Source organism: Podarcis filfolensis (genome assembly GCF_964270895.1).
Source record: "Podarcis filfolensis genome assembly, chromosome: 1".
NCBI classification, from domain to species: domain Eukaryota; kingdom Metazoa; phylum Chordata; class Lepidosauria; order Squamata; family Lacertidae; genus Podarcis; species Podarcis filfolensis.
The window spans coordinates 132,027,941-132,043,314 of record NC_139604.1 but is presented as its reverse complement, the minus strand read 5'-3'; the positions used below and the strand labels follow the sequence as shown (position 1 = coordinate 132,043,314).

At 43.0% G+C, this 15,374-nt stretch overlaps 1 long non-coding RNA gene across 1 annotated transcript in view; it reads right to left on the bottom strand.

The window, feature by feature from the left end:
• Positions 1–3,616: 3,616 nt before the first annotated feature.
• LOC310766731 overlaps positions 3,617–15,374 on the bottom strand; it is a 159,208-nt gene continuing 147,450 nt past the window's right edge. Inside the window, exon 2 of the long non-coding RNA XR_014550393.1 lies at positions 3,617–4,065. This is a non-coding gene — a long non-coding RNA (uncharacterized lncRNA). The remainder of the gene's footprint in view (positions 4,066–15,374) is intronic.

The following is a 15,374-nucleotide window of genomic DNA, read 5'->3' as shown; positions in this document are numbered from 1 at the left end:
ATACAATATTTAGGCAGGCGCCCGGCCAGTGGTGCTTCCACATTCTGGAGTTCCCTCGGACAAACTGTTCTCTTTACTGCTGCCCATTTGCTCCCTCCCCTCCCCTTGCGTGGACCCAATCCACCAAGCGTTGTGCCGAAATCTCCTCTGTCCTCGACCAAGATGGTAAGGGTCTAGGAACCAGGCCTTAGGAGGAACGGCTGAGGGAACTGGGTATGTTTAGCCTGGAGAAGAGTTGAATGACAAGTGATATCATAGGCATTCAGATATTTGATGGAGTATAAGGCTGTGTGGAGATAAACTTTCGAACCAAAGCAATGTTTCAAGATGAAGCTGGAAAGCTAAGAGTTTTGGAATGACGCAGTTAAAAATGCCGTCGCCATTTTGGGAGGCATTGTTGGAGCTTTGGGTCTGGGAGGAGAAAGAGAGAAATAGAGTTGTTTACATATCGTGGATCAACTTCTCGGTGGGACTTAAGAGCGACAAATGCCAAATTTATGATGGAAAGAGCGATGTTATCTACGAAGGAGATATATGGAAACCATCTGGACTTAGTGGAGGAACGGGAAATCCACACAGGATTATTATTTTGCTTATCGGCTTAAGGAGACTAACAGAAGAGATCGTAAAGGAAAAATAGAAATTATAGGAACAAGATATGATGTGGAAACACCAAGATAAGACTGGATAGAATTATGAATTTTGTTTGGACTGATTGGGACTGATTTGGACATTAACGCAGTAATAAGAAGATGACCTGAATCCCCCTTTGGATCTTGAAGTATGGGTTCCCCCAACAAAATTTAAAAATTTGGCTTTGTAATTTGGAATTTATGTGATGTGATTTAATTTGATGTGATTGGCCAGTTAATAAAAATTATTTTAAAAAACAACAACAGATATTTGATGGAGTAAGCTTGTTTTCTGCTGCTCCTGGAGGGGAAGACCCAAACCAAAGACTCAAATGGCAAGAAATGAGATTCAGCTAAACAATAGGAAGATCTTTCTGACGGTAAGAGATGTTCAGTGGTGGAACGAATCCCCTCAGAAGATGGACTCTGTTGGAGGTTTTTAAACAGAGGTTGGATGGCCATCTGTCAGGTATCCTTAAATATTCCTGCATTGAAGGAGGTTGGACTAGATGGCCCTTGGGGGTTTGTTATGTACAGTGGTACCTCGGGTTAAGTACTTAATTCGTTCCGGAGGTCCGTACTTAACCTGAAACTGTTCTTAACCTGAAGCACCACTTTAGCTAATGGGGCCTCCTGCTGCCCCTGTTCCACTGCCGCGCAATTTCTGTTCTCATCCTGAAGCAAAGTTCTTAACCTGAAGCACTATTTCAGGGTTAGCAGAGTCTGTAACCTGAAGCGTATATAACCTGAAGCGTATGTAACCTGAGGTACCACTGTACTGAGCCGAATCCCAGAACAATAGGATCCAAAAAGCAGCAGTCTGATTGGTCTGCAGGAGCCACCCAATCCAGTTCCAGGTGGAAGTGAATCAGCGACCTGATTGGTCTGCAGGAGCAGCCAATCAGGTTCCTGGATGAAGTGAATCAGCGACCTGATTGGCCAGCAGGAGCAGCCAATCAGGCTCTTGGAGGAAGTGAATCAGTGACCTGATTGGCCTACAGGAGCAACAGGGCGATGAAACATTCCAAAAAGAATGGGAAAAATTTATGTCATATATAGGAAAGATAAGGTGAAATAGTGAAACAAGTAGAAATGAAATAAACCCCATAATGGGAAAATACAAAGAAATCTATTGGACAATAATAATAACAAGAAGTAAAAGTGTATAATGTGACCAATGTAACTAACAGTATTTGTAAATGAATATAGACAGACAACAAGAATTGTATATATAAAAGGATTTATTTGTTTACAGACATCTTATGGACAAAAGCGGAAGAAGAACAATTATGTACAAAATGGATAAAGACAATGCGAAAAGTTAGAGACGACATAAAAAAACCAGAAGAAGGAAGGAGGGAAGTCAGCTCTTAGGAGCAAGTACAAATGTAAAATGTAATGTAATATGTGTATGTATGTATGTTGTTCTTGTTGTTGTTTAGTCGTTGAGTCGTGTCCGACTCTTCGTGACCCCCTGGACCAGACCACGCCAGGCCCTCCTGTCTTCCACTGCCTCCCGCAGTTTGGTCAAACTCATGTTTGTAGCTTCGAGAACGCTGTCCAACCATCTTGTCCTCTGTCGTCCCCTTCTCCTTGTGCCCTCCATCTTTCCCAACATCAGGGTCTTTTCCAGGGAGTCTTCTCTTCTCATGAGGTGGCCAAAGTACTGGAGCCTCAGCTTCAGGATCTGTCCTTCCAGTGAGCACTCAGGGCTGATTTCCTTCAGAATGGTTAGGTTTGATCTTCTTGCAGTCCATGGGACTCTCAAGAGTCTCCTCCAGCACCATAATTCAAAAGCATCCATTCTTCGGCGATCAGCCTTCTTTATGGTCCAGCTCTCACTTCTGTACATCACTAAGCCACTCCAGTATCCCTGTCAAGAAAACTCCATGGGCAAAGACAACAGGTATAGTATGTAACTAAAAAACTAATAAAGATTATCATAAAAAACCCAGAAGTGTTGCTCCCTTTGACCATGGAGGAAGAGCACAGCTTTGTCATCCAGGAATTTATCTAATCCTCTTCTGAAGCCATTGAAACAGGTGAGCATCACTGCCTCCTGTGGAAGCAAGTTCCATAATTTAACTATCTGCTGTTTCCATTCACCCCATTCCTGCATCAGTTCACATTTTTAAGAAGTCTGCAGGGAAAAAACCCCTCTGCCTTTTGCATGCACTTATCTTGAGATATGCATTATTGTTCACTGTCTAATATGCACTTTTTGCAAGCAATTTCCGTGGGTGGATGGAGGGAGGTTGTTGGAGGGAGTGATTTGAGCTTCTTTATCTCCCGTTTTAAAGCCTCCGACTGATGACACTGCAACCTCATGAATGGAAAGTGTTTGCATAATTCTACATAAATAAACAGTGATTTCTTGGAAGCCAAATGCTGGATCTTGGAGTGAACTTGCGTTTCCACTGTGTCCTTCAAGCATTTTTTCTCACACAGAGAGGGGAAATGTCTGCCATTTAAAACGTCAACATTATTTTATTAAGCAGCAAGTGGAAGGGAGATGGGTAGTTTATTTTTATTTTAAGTATATATTTCAAGGCAGAGGCCTGAAAGTTTTGTGACTTTGAAAATGACCAGACTTCAGTTCTTCCACATCCATTTGAAAAGGCGATTGCTATGTTTCATTTGGCAGTGGCAATGCACAACTCTTTCGCGGTACGATCCTGGGCCTATTTTCTCATCAAAAATGGTTCTCGTCCATTGAGTTGGACGTATGGTGCAATCCTGGCCATGTGTGCTCAGAGGTAGGTCCCAGGTGGGGCTTCTGGCCAGGTGAGTGGGTTCAGGGTTACAGGCACACTCCAGCAACAGCTTATGCCCATTGGGCGGAAGGCAAGGAGGCCAACAGTAGGTGGCGCCTGTTTTAAACAAAAATTGCCCTTTTCCCTTATGGGGTATCCAAGAGCCCATATAGAGTCCTTACATAGGTTACCTATTGGTAGGAGAAGATAACAGAGGCCAACCAGAGAATATTGAGAAGCAAAGCAGCTAGTAAGCTTGATCTTTATTTATCTGTTGCAACAGGGTGCTCCCCTCACACGCAGGAGAGAGGAGGAACCCCGAAAAATGGCACGCAAGGCCTTATAAAGACTTTTGAAATTGCCACCCTGTAGATCAAGACCACCCCCAGAAACATCATACATACATACATCACAGAAGGGGTGTAACCTAAGACCACCCCTCAGATACATCATACCTACGTCACAGAAAAGGCGGTCTAAAACAGAAATTTGAATGTCATTTTTCTCCTGTCTGGCAGGTTACTTGATTGGATTGCCTGGGGAGCCTGGCCATTCTTTTGTAATGATAAATACTTAGTTCCTGGGCCAGGTCACAGGCTCACACCCTATTCAAACACAGACATACCCTTAAGACAGGATTTGTGAAGGAAAAGACAATGGGGAGGCTTTTCCATTTTGACCTTGTAGAGAAAAGATTTGGTCAGTTTAGGAATCAAAGTGGTCCCAGGTCGGTCTTCCTGTGCTGATCTATGTACGTACTTGGTTGGTATGCTTATGAACATTACCATATATCTAAGACCTCAAAATTCCTATCACACGCCAGAGCCGATGACAGGCAGAGACATTGTCCTCCTCCCTGCTGAGTTGTGCAAGGGAAAATACTGAGACTAAGGTGGGAAAAGCTGGCAGGCCGATGGTCTGAGTGTAAGAAGACAGGCAGGTGGGGTCTGGATGAGGGCAGGGCAATTGTAGGGCGTGCTGAATTTTTCAGCTTTCGGATTCCCCAAATGAGGAGTGCTAAAAAGTTGTAATGTGACTTGAGAATTTGTAAGATATTTTGCTTAAATTAATCCAATTTAGTTTTGCTTGGGAAGTAAAACGTGTGTAAAATGGCATATAAATCATCAAGAATGATTACCAAGTACTTGCAGTTATCATCATCATCATCATCATTTTATTTCAGGAAGTTTTTAATGTTTGATGCTTTACTGTGCTTAATGTTTCTAATTTGTTGGAAGGTGCCCAAATTGGCTGGCACAACCCATTCAGATGGGCAGCATATAAACATATTTATTTATTTATTTATTTATTTAGCATTACCTGACTTTTTCAGAAGATGAAATTAAAATTCTTTGGCTTTCCGAAAGCAGTTTTTGTGCTTCTTCATCAAACGTACACTTACCAAGCGAAATGTTGTCCAAGCACAATAATAATAGCAGATTTGAATTCCTCACACCAAAAAAAAATATGCATTTTTAAGACCTGCCACTGAAGTAATTTACAAAAGTTAAGCTTCACCCTCTAAAATGACATACCCTGGCAGTGTCCCATTAATCCTCATCGATCAGCCTCCACTATGCTTACTTCTAGGTCAGAGTAGACCCATTCACATCAGTGGATGTCACTTGGTTTTGGTGGGTCTGCTCTGAGCCTGTCTAACGTTGGATCTCACCAAGATTTATGTTTAGCGTCACATTCTTGCTTAGAGCTCTTCTCTTTCATCACAACTGCAGTCCCATGTACACATTTACAGAGTGTGGTCCCCTCCCTAAAACTACATATTATTTCTATTATGTTGTGAACTGCCTTGGCATTGCTTTTTGTCAGTGAAAAGTGTGGTTCATGACTGAGCACAAGTGCAGCTTGAATCCAAGTGCGCCATGCCCACGGGGCCATTAAAGCTGTAGGCGACAATGGCATTTTGAAATAATCTTACTCCACTTTGCAAGCCGCCAGAAGGTCTCCGGGGACCTGGGGATTTTAGACAAAATTGCCCAAATTGGTTGTAGAAAGTGAAATGAACAAGAATGGATTTGTCTAATCTGTCTCCATGAATTTGTCTATTGCTCTTTTAAAGGTTTTTGGCTCTTACTGTGGCAGGGAGTTCCATGGTCTAACTTTCTTTTATCTGTCCTAAATCTTCCAGCATTTATCTTCCTTGGATGTCCACAAGTTCTGTTGTTAGAGAGAGAAAGAGAAATGCTTTTCTCTATTCCATTTCTCCATGCCATGAATTTTTTTAAAATGAGCTTATATAAAATATCCTCTTACTCTCCTTTTCTTCAAACTAAAAAAAATACCAAACGCCGCAACTTTTCTTCATGGGGAGAGTAGCTCCATCCCTTCTATCATTTTGGTAGCCTTTTCTCAACCTTCTCCAACTTGACAATATCCTTTTTGAGGCGAGGCAGGTTCATAGCTATAAAAATGCCAACCCTGCCCAGATTTCTGTTCCTCTTTCAGGTTCTGCGGGTGGCAATTCGTGAGAAAAGCTTTGTTAACTAGCAGAGACTCCAGAATAACTTCACCACCAGGGAAAGTGGAGTTCTGGAAACACTTTTGTCATCTGTAGCTGAAGAGATAAGGGGGCATGCCAGATTAGAAGTTATGCTATCACACCTTCCAATTAAAACAATGGATGATAATTATTCACGGGGCCACATTGTGGGTTTCCCTTTCTGCTCCCTCCCTGGGTGGCTGTCAGGAGCCGGTTGGCAGTAAATCACACTGTGCAAATAGGCATTAACTCTTTCTTTGCAAGAACATGATTTGTGCAGACCAACACTTTGTACGGTGGAAGACAAGCTGTGAAGCTTTCTGCTTTCTGTATTCAACAGGATGTCCAACACTGAACAGTAATTCCGGATATTGACTACTGTTTCGTAGAATTCTTCGTCAGCGTGGGGGTGGATATAGAATGCTTCACAGCAGTGACTACATTATTACATGAGCACTGTTCCACAGCATTTGATATTTTCATTTATATACATTCATGCGAGATAAGATGGGTTTATGAAGCATTCTATATCCATCCACTACGCTGACGAAGAATTCTACCATACAAAGTTTGGCACCTCGCTTCATTTAAAGATTTTCAGAGACTTTGATACTAAAGATTTCATTTTGAACTTTTTGTGATTTGAAGGAATTCTATAAAAGTTGTCTATTACGTATGCATATGGTCATCGTGTTGCCTAGACCTTTCTTTTAGGGCTGGAGGAGGCGGGCAGCGGCTGGAGGGCAGCTCCTCCAGCGGGGAAGAGGCGGAGGCTGGACGCGACGCCTCCTGGCTCAGCTGGCCGCTTCGTGCTGCAGTGGCCATGGCAGGCAGCACACTGAGCGGGCCTGCGCCAAGCGAGTGAGGGCGCATGCGCCACTCCCGTCAAACGTCGGCTCGGTTTTCCCCCTTTTCCCTTTTAGCCTTCTGGTGCCCCACAGAATTTGGCGCCTGCCAATTATTCACAGGGCTACATTATGGGTTTCCCTTTCTGCACTCTTCCTGGGTGGCTGTCAGGAGCCAGTCAGCAATAAATCACACTGTGCAAATAATCGTTAACTCTTTATTAGCAAGAACATGATTTGTAGAGAATGGGTGGAATATTAAGCGTTTTCTGGCGCCCCACAGAATTTGGCGCCTGCAGGCTAAAAGGGGGAAAACGAGCCGACACTCGGTGGGAGCAGCACGCACACCCTCGCTCACTCAGTGCGCTTGTTTAGTGTTCCCTGGACTCTCGCCTGGTGCCTTCCAGAACTTGGCGCCCTGGTGCCCCGCGCCACTAGCCTCTATGGGTAAGACGGGCCTGTGTTTAATCTACTTTTAAAGCCTTCGTTGCCTTCTCATCACAGTTGAAAGACACATTCTGGCCAGTCATGCGCTCTTGAAGAGGGTGCAGAGCATGAGCATCAAGGGGCATGGTCTCTACCTCTGCACCTGAGGTGCCTCACCCCTGGTGTACCTCTTCCCCTCTCCCATTTTATGCCCCCCCAATAACAATCCTGCAAGGTAGGTGAGGCTGTGAGAGCCCATTTGGTCAAGATTATCCAGTGAGTGTCACAGCAGAATGAGGATTTGTTTATGGGCGGGGTTTTTTTTGGTGGTGGATGATCTCTCAGGGTCTCTTGGTCCTCAGGGGTCTGTGATTCTGAGATTTCTGTCAATTGGTTTTTCATCAGTATAGTGGTACCTCGGGTTACATACGCTTCAGGTTACATACACTTCAGGTTACAGACTCCACTAACCCAGAAATAGTGCTTCAAGTTAAGAACTTTGCTTCAGGATGAGGACAGAAATCATGCAGCAGCAGCACAGTGGCAGCAGGAGGCCCCATTAGCTAAAGTGGTGCTTCAGGTTAAGCACAGTTTCAGGTTAAGAATGGACCTCCGGAACGAATTAAGTACTTAACCTGAGGTACCACTGTATAGATTTAGGGTACTTGAGGCATAACTGGTCAGAGGCTGCAACTTTTTAAAGGTCCTGGCAAATTCTTTTTGTAGAGGAGAGTAGGCCGATGGGCAAATTTGTCAGTTTCTCATTTTGCCAATCTAAATTCAGTTGTCCACATTTCATTTTCACAATGAAACCAGTTTCTCAAAAATCACTTTTCGGGGAGTGCGGAGGAATGCAGACTGTGTGTGGAGGGCTGTGTAGGAAATGAACAAACACAGGTTCTCAATCTCCATTGATTTCAGAATGAAAGTGTGGTCTGATAGGTGGGTGTCAGTCTCTCCCACCTTCTAGTCTCTCACTAGCTCTGATTCTGAGATCTTCTTCGACTCTTGTTTTGGCTCAGACAGTGGGTCATAAATCAATAAAGCTCCTTTGACATTAATGGGCTAGCTTGGGGGTTTAAAGCCCTGTTAAACGTCTCCCCAGCTTCAGTTGAAAAGCTCTGGGTTTGATCTAATCTGCCGCGACGATGGAGGAATCATGCTTTCCGATCTGGGTTTGCAACTCGTAATGGAGGATTACTGACGCAAAGGCATCTACGTGATCAACCACTTCTCTTAAAAATCTGCTATTCCAAAAGGGCCCAAGAGCCAGTAGAAGCTTGGGTGGATATGGATTGGTAAAATTATCCACTAGCAAATCTGATTTTCCTGTGGACACCAGGGGAGATGGAAATGCAGAAAAAATCTGTTGCCGTTTCAGGGATTCTCCTGCATTCCAAGGGGTTGGACTAGATGACTCTGGAGTCCATCCAACTCTGGAATTCAATTATTCTACTGAGAAATGTTCCAAGGCTCATTGAATGCTTATTTGTATGGTAACTGGGTTACAGAGTGTGTTTTCCTGCTCGTTTGAGCTTCTCCAAGATTCAGCCCTGTCAGCAGGAAAAGTAAGGTACAGTCGTACCTTGGAAGTCAAACGGAATCCATTCCGGAAGTCTGTTCGACTTCCAAAACGTTTGAAAACCAAAGAGAGACTTCTGATTGGCTGCAGGTAGCTCCTGCAGCCAATCAGAAGCTGCGGAAGCCCCATCGGACGTTTGGCTTCCAAAAGAACGTTCAGAAACTAGAACACTCTCTTCCGGGTTTGGGACATTCGTGAGCCGATTTGTTTGTGAGCCAAGGCGTTCAAGATCCAAGGTACGGCTGTATCTCCTGCAACAGGGAATCCCCCTCAGTTTGAGGGCCGCATTACCTTCTGCATGACCCTATGGGGGCCACATGCTAGTTCTGGCAGGGACAGAAGCAAATGTGGGGGGAGAAATTAATGAAATTTTGCCCTCGTAGTTTCTAGACAGCCACTCGAACCTCTCTGTCCTTCATTCAGGCAAACAGGAGTCATTATCAGAGTTGAAGGACACATTCCAGGCAGGCAAAAACACTCCAGGAGAGTTCAGGGCAGGGCCACTGAGGGGGTGTGGCCTATTGAGAGAGGGCGGGGCTAGGGCCAGTCTTATGGGCTGGTTAAAGTGGCCATATATTTCCACCTATCCTGAGGTTCCCCAGCCCTTCAGTAGATCCTGAAGGCCTCAGGTAGGAAGCAAAGAGATCTGATCACTCGGAGATATAATGGATGTAGAGAATTGTTCTGTTGCTCAAGGCCATAGGAATGAATGCGCCAGAACACTATTGTGCAGCATCCATTAATTTCATTTTTCATTTTCTTTTCGGAGAGCAAAAACAAATCAAACCAAAAAGGATTAACGTTGTAAACCAAAGCCACAACAAGATGAACGGGACTCCTTGGCAGGTTTTGAATAAACATACACAAATTTATTGAGGGTTAAGATAGTAGATAGATAATACAAGGATGTATACAATTTTACAATATGCAGAGAACAAAATGAGTTGAGAAATCAGAGAGAGGAGCTGAGGGAAGTCTTGGTGGGGAAGGGAGGGAGGGTTTGTTGGGGGGAGGGGAGAAAAGGGGGGAAATAATGAAGTTGATTTGTTTTGATAATTTGTTGAAATTTATTAAATTTATTTTAAAAAAACACACATTGCAAACCAAAGCCTACTTTGAGTCCCAGTGAACTCAATGGGATTGACTTCTAAGTAGACCAGTGTAGGATTTCACTGAAAGTCTGATCGGTGTGTAGTGGTTAGAGTGTCGGACTAGGACACAAGAGGCCAGGGTTCGAATCTCCACTTGGCCATGAACCTCACTGGGTGACCTTGGGCCTGTCAATCTCTCTTAAGATTAAATGGGGAGTGGGAAAACCATATAAGCCACCTTAAGCTCCTTTGGAGGAAAGGTGGCGTAGATATGTAAAAAAATAAACAAAGAAATATCGAAAAATTCAGGGAAGAGCGAATTTCGGAGAACGTGTTTCATATTGTTTCAGAAGGGGTGAATTAGGTTAGGCGAACCAAATCTCTCCGCCATCCGTAGCCAAGAAGAGTCAGAGCCAAAAATGGAAAACCCAAGAACTACCAATGGTAGAAGAATGGCAGATGAAGATGATGGAATTTATGGAGCTGGCTGATCTCACCGGGAGAATCTGCGACCAGAAAGAAGAGGAACATCAAGACTGGAAGAAATTTAAAGACTACTTGAATAAATATTGTAATATTAAAGATATGTAATCACTTGAAAGAAACAATTAGGCCTAGGATAAAAATGGAATTAAATTTATCAATAAGAAAATGTACGATAAGGAAAGTTATGTAAAATGATTAGGACTGTGATATGGTCTTTTGAAACACTGATATTGGAAACTGCTACATATAATTACTTGGAAATTCAGATGGAAGAGATTTGAGGAAGTCAAATACTATGTTTATGAAAATGGATGGTACTTAATTTTAATTAATTAAGTGGTAAGATGATGTATGTATTTTTTTCTTTTTTCTTTTTCTTTTATTCTTTGTGTGTCTTTATTATTGCTATTTTCTCTCTTTTTTTACTATGTTCATTTACTGAAAATAATAAATATTCTTATTCACCAGGTAACATTCCCTTTGCCCCAGAACAACTTGACTTTCCTGTGTTTGCATGGCCTTTTTGTGTGCTTGCTGCTGCTGCAGGTGCTACAAAGCTGCAACGCGGATGGAAACCTCCCTTGTAAATAACCCCAACAGGACGGATGCTGCAGAGTCCTCAGGGAGACCTCCACAAGGCTGTACAAAGGTGGTGGCCGCTTTTCGGAGGAAGTAATAGAAAGAGAGGAAATGAAGAGAGGAAGTCACAGCACCAGGCGGAGGGGGCCAGCCAAGTAGATCCAAGGCTGGTTGCTAGAACAGGGTCAGCCAAGTGGGTTACGGATGGGGCAGGAGCTGGGCCTGTGTCAAGGAAAGCCCTGATTGCAGAGACATCCAAACATAAGAAGAGATTGATGGGTCTGGCCAACCGCCAACGAAGGCCAGCATCCCGTTCTCACAGGGACCCAAGAGATGCCTGTGGGAAACATGCAAGCGTTACAGCCCAACAGCGTCTTGCTTGCCCCATGGGTGCAACTTAGGGTCCACAGAGACGCCTCACCTCCTGCCTTTCCGCTTCCCCACCACAGAACTTCTCCCCAAGTTTCTAACTCACATTGCTTCATCTGTGGCTTGAAAGGCCCTGCTCCCTTTGCCGTCTCGCACAGACTTCCCTCTGATGCCTTGTGTCCTCCAAACGGCACCTCCCAAGGTTCACATAGGAGGCCAGCCTGGCTTAATTAGCCCTTAACACATGCTGATTTCAGAGGATTAGCCAGGCCGGCAGCCGTGTTGGTCTGACGCAGTTGAAATAAATTTTAAATTTTAAAAATTAATAAATAAATTTTTTAAATTAAAAGGTCTGGCCTAACACACACACACACACACACACACACACAGGTCTAATAAGCAGGGTAGGGCTGGGCGATATATCGATATGTCATCCCAAACCAGTTTAAAGTCCATGATATTGGTTTCATAATTTTTGACCGTGTGTGTGTGTGTGTATGTGCGCGTGCTATGGAAAAATCGCAAGGAGGGAAAAACTGAGGCCAGCCAATACATAGGTCCAACCTTATTTCAGACATTGTGATATATCAGTATATCGCAATGGTTATCACCATCACCATTGCGATATACTGATATATCACAATGTTGAAAACCAGATATCACCCAGGGTCTGACTGTATCCTGGTTTAAACACTCCAAGCATGGATTAAATTCTTACACCTATTAGACCAGGCATAGGCAAACTCGGCCCTTCAGATGTTTTGGGACTACAACTCCCATCATCCCTAGCTAACAGAACCAGTGGTCAGGGACGATGGGAGTTGTAGTCCCAAAACACCTGGAGGGCTGAGTTTGCCTATGCCTGTATTAGACCCAGGAATTTCGGGTGTCTAGCACTCAGTGGAAGACAGGAGTGCCTGGTGTGCTCTGGTCCATGGGGTCACGAAGAGTCGGACACGACTAAACAACAAAACAACAACAAGCACTCACCAACTTATAACAAAGCTTTGTCCTCAGGGAGGTATTTCATAAAAACAAACCAACTGTGGTTTAGTATTACTGTATATCAATGTATATCAGATGTCAAAGAGAAAAACAACTACCAGACCTTTCGAAGACATCCATTATTTTCAGATAATGGAGGCTTATAATTTGGACAAGAAAATTGGCTTCTAGGTGGAAAAATCCAAACTAGAAACAGAACTGTTAGAACCCAAAACTAAGATTCTGTCAAAAATGTATAACTTGCTGTTGAAATGGAACACTCAGGATGAGTCAGTTAAATCTGCTATGATTAAATGGGCACAAGATGTTGGACATAACATTATGTTTGCTGACTGGGAACAGTTGTGGACCACCGGTATGAAATTTACGGCATGCAATGCCTTAAGAGAAAATATTATGAAAATGATATACAGGTGGTACATGACCCCAGTCAAGCTTGCAAAAATTTACCATTTGCCCGATAATAAATGTTGGAAATGTAAAGAAAATGAAGGTACATTTTTTCACCTTTGGTGGACGTGCCCTAGGATTAAGGCTTTCTGGGAAATGATTTATAATGAATTGAAAAAGGTATTTAAATATACCTTTGTGAAGAAACCAGAGGCCTTTCTCTTGGGCATGGTCGGCCAATTGGTGTTAAAAAAGGATAGAACTTTCTTTATGTATGCTACAACAGCAGCAAGAATATTCATTGCAAAGTATTGGAAGACGCAAGATTTACCCACTTTGGAAGAATGGCAGACGAAATTGATTGACTTTATGGGATTGGCAGAAATGACTGGCAGAATCCGTGACCAGGGAGAAGAGTCGGCAGAAGTAGAATGGAAGAAATTCAAGGATTACTTACAAAAACACTGCAATCTTAATGAATGTTGAGTGATGTTGGATTGAAATTAAGTGGTTTCTAGCTGTAATGGTACAAAAGAATATGAAAAAATGGTTCTTTTTTCTTTGTATATAAGTAAAAGTTTAAGAAGATGGATAGAAAATAAGGGGGTTTTTAGCTGTAATGCTATGAGATAAGGATTTGCTGGATAAACAATTTGAACTGGAATACAAGAAGGGGAGGCATGAGGAGGTCAGGAAAATATGTTATTGAAAAATAAGTTATGAACTTTATGTGTTTTTATTATTTTTTCTTTTTTATTTTTTCTTTGTTTGTATAAAATAGAAAATTCTAATAAATATCTTATAAAAAAAAATAGAAGACATCTGAAGGCAGCCCTGTTTAGGGAAGCTTTTAATGTTTAATAGGTTATTGTAGTTTAATATTCTGTTGGAAGCCGCCTAGAGTGGATGGGGAAGCCCAGCCAGATGGGCAGGGTATAAATAAATAAATAAATAAATTATTATTATTATTATTATTATTATTATTATTATTATTATTATTATTAGTGGACTGGGCAGCTTCCCTTGGGGATTTCTGTGATGAATACAGCCTTTCTCCCAACCTCATAAAGATAGGCACCAACTAAGGGTCACTGGATTGAGTCAGGACCTACCACTGATGAAATTATAGTAAAATAAAGAAACTGACATCACATGCGAAGAGGATCACCGTCGTTCTCCCTTATCGCAGTTTAAAGCAACCATTTATGATTAAATCAGTCAAGAGAAAGCTCCGCTGGTTGCTCAAGATTCCTGCCCACCCACGTTTACAAAGGCCAGAGCACATCCTGTAGATATTGGCCCGAGGCCAAAGCACTCTCCCAATAAGGCCCGTTGCTTTCGTGTATTCAATTAAACTGTCTCCCTTGGGAGTCACAATCTCCTTGGAGGTTAATGGTAGCCAGAGCTCACACAGATGTAAATATTTTTACAGTGCACAGAAATGCACAACCTGTGTCTGGTAGTGTTTCTTTTCCAAATGGCATTGCGGTTTCTCACAGTGTAAGCCTATGTGCGTTTGCTCGGAGATAAGGCCTACTGTGATCATTGGGGCTTACTCCCAAGTAAGGTAAAGGTAAAGGGATCCCTGACACATTAGGTCCAGTCGTGACTGACTCTGGGGTTGCGGCGCTCATCTTGTTTTATTGGCCGAGGGAGCCGGCATACAGCTTCCGGGTCATGTGGCCAGCATGACTAAGCCGCTTCTGGTGAACCAGAGCAGCGCACGGAAACTCCGTTATTTTCCCGCTGGAGCAGTACCTATTTATCTACTTGCACTTTGACGTGCTTTCGAACTGCTAGGTTGGCAGGAGCAGGGACCGAGCAGCGGGAGCTCACCCCATCACGGGGATTCGAACCGCCAACCTTCTGATCAGCAAGTCCTAGGTGCTGTGGTTTAATCCACAGCGCCACCTGCGTGTGTAAGTAAGTCGTGCCAAAAAATGATTTGAAGTGGCTTCCCTCAGCCTGGTGACCGCCGGAGGGAGGAATCTGCCCATTTCAGGTTCTCATTTCTCTACAGTGGTACTTTGGTTCTCAAACGCCTTGGTACTCAAAACAACTTGGAACCCAAACACTGCAAACCCGGAAATGTTCTGGTTTGCGAACTTTTTCTGGAAGCCGAACGTGCTCCGTTTTGAGTATTATGTTCCCGATTTGAGTGCCAGACTTCTGTTTTGAGTGTTATACTGAGGTCTGTCTGTTTTTGCTATTTATTTTGCGTTTTGTTTTTACGGCTCTTTTTTTCTGACTGTGTGGAACCCAGTTCAGCTACTGATTGATTGATTGTGTGACTGCAGTACATTGTTTATTGATTTCATTTTATGGATCCATGGTCTTGTTAGATAGTAAAATTCATGTTAAACTGCTGTTTTAGGGATTGTTTTTAAAAGTCTGGAACGGATGAATCCATTTTGCATTAGTTTCTATGGGAAAGCGTGCCTTGGTTTTGGAACGCTTTGGTTTTGGAACGGACTTCCGGAACGGATTAAGTTTGAGAACCAAGGTACCACTGTAATCTTAAATTCTGTTCTCTGCATTTCCACACAAGTTTGTCCTCATGAAAATTCTTCACCATTTTAGTGGAAAAATTCTCCAGACATACAATTTTCGTATGCAGTGTTTTGCATACAACATTTTCCTTAATGTAATGCATCTACTGGGGTAAAGTGTACAAGAACTGCAAAAACAGATGCATTTTATGTGCCCTTCACTGCAGGAA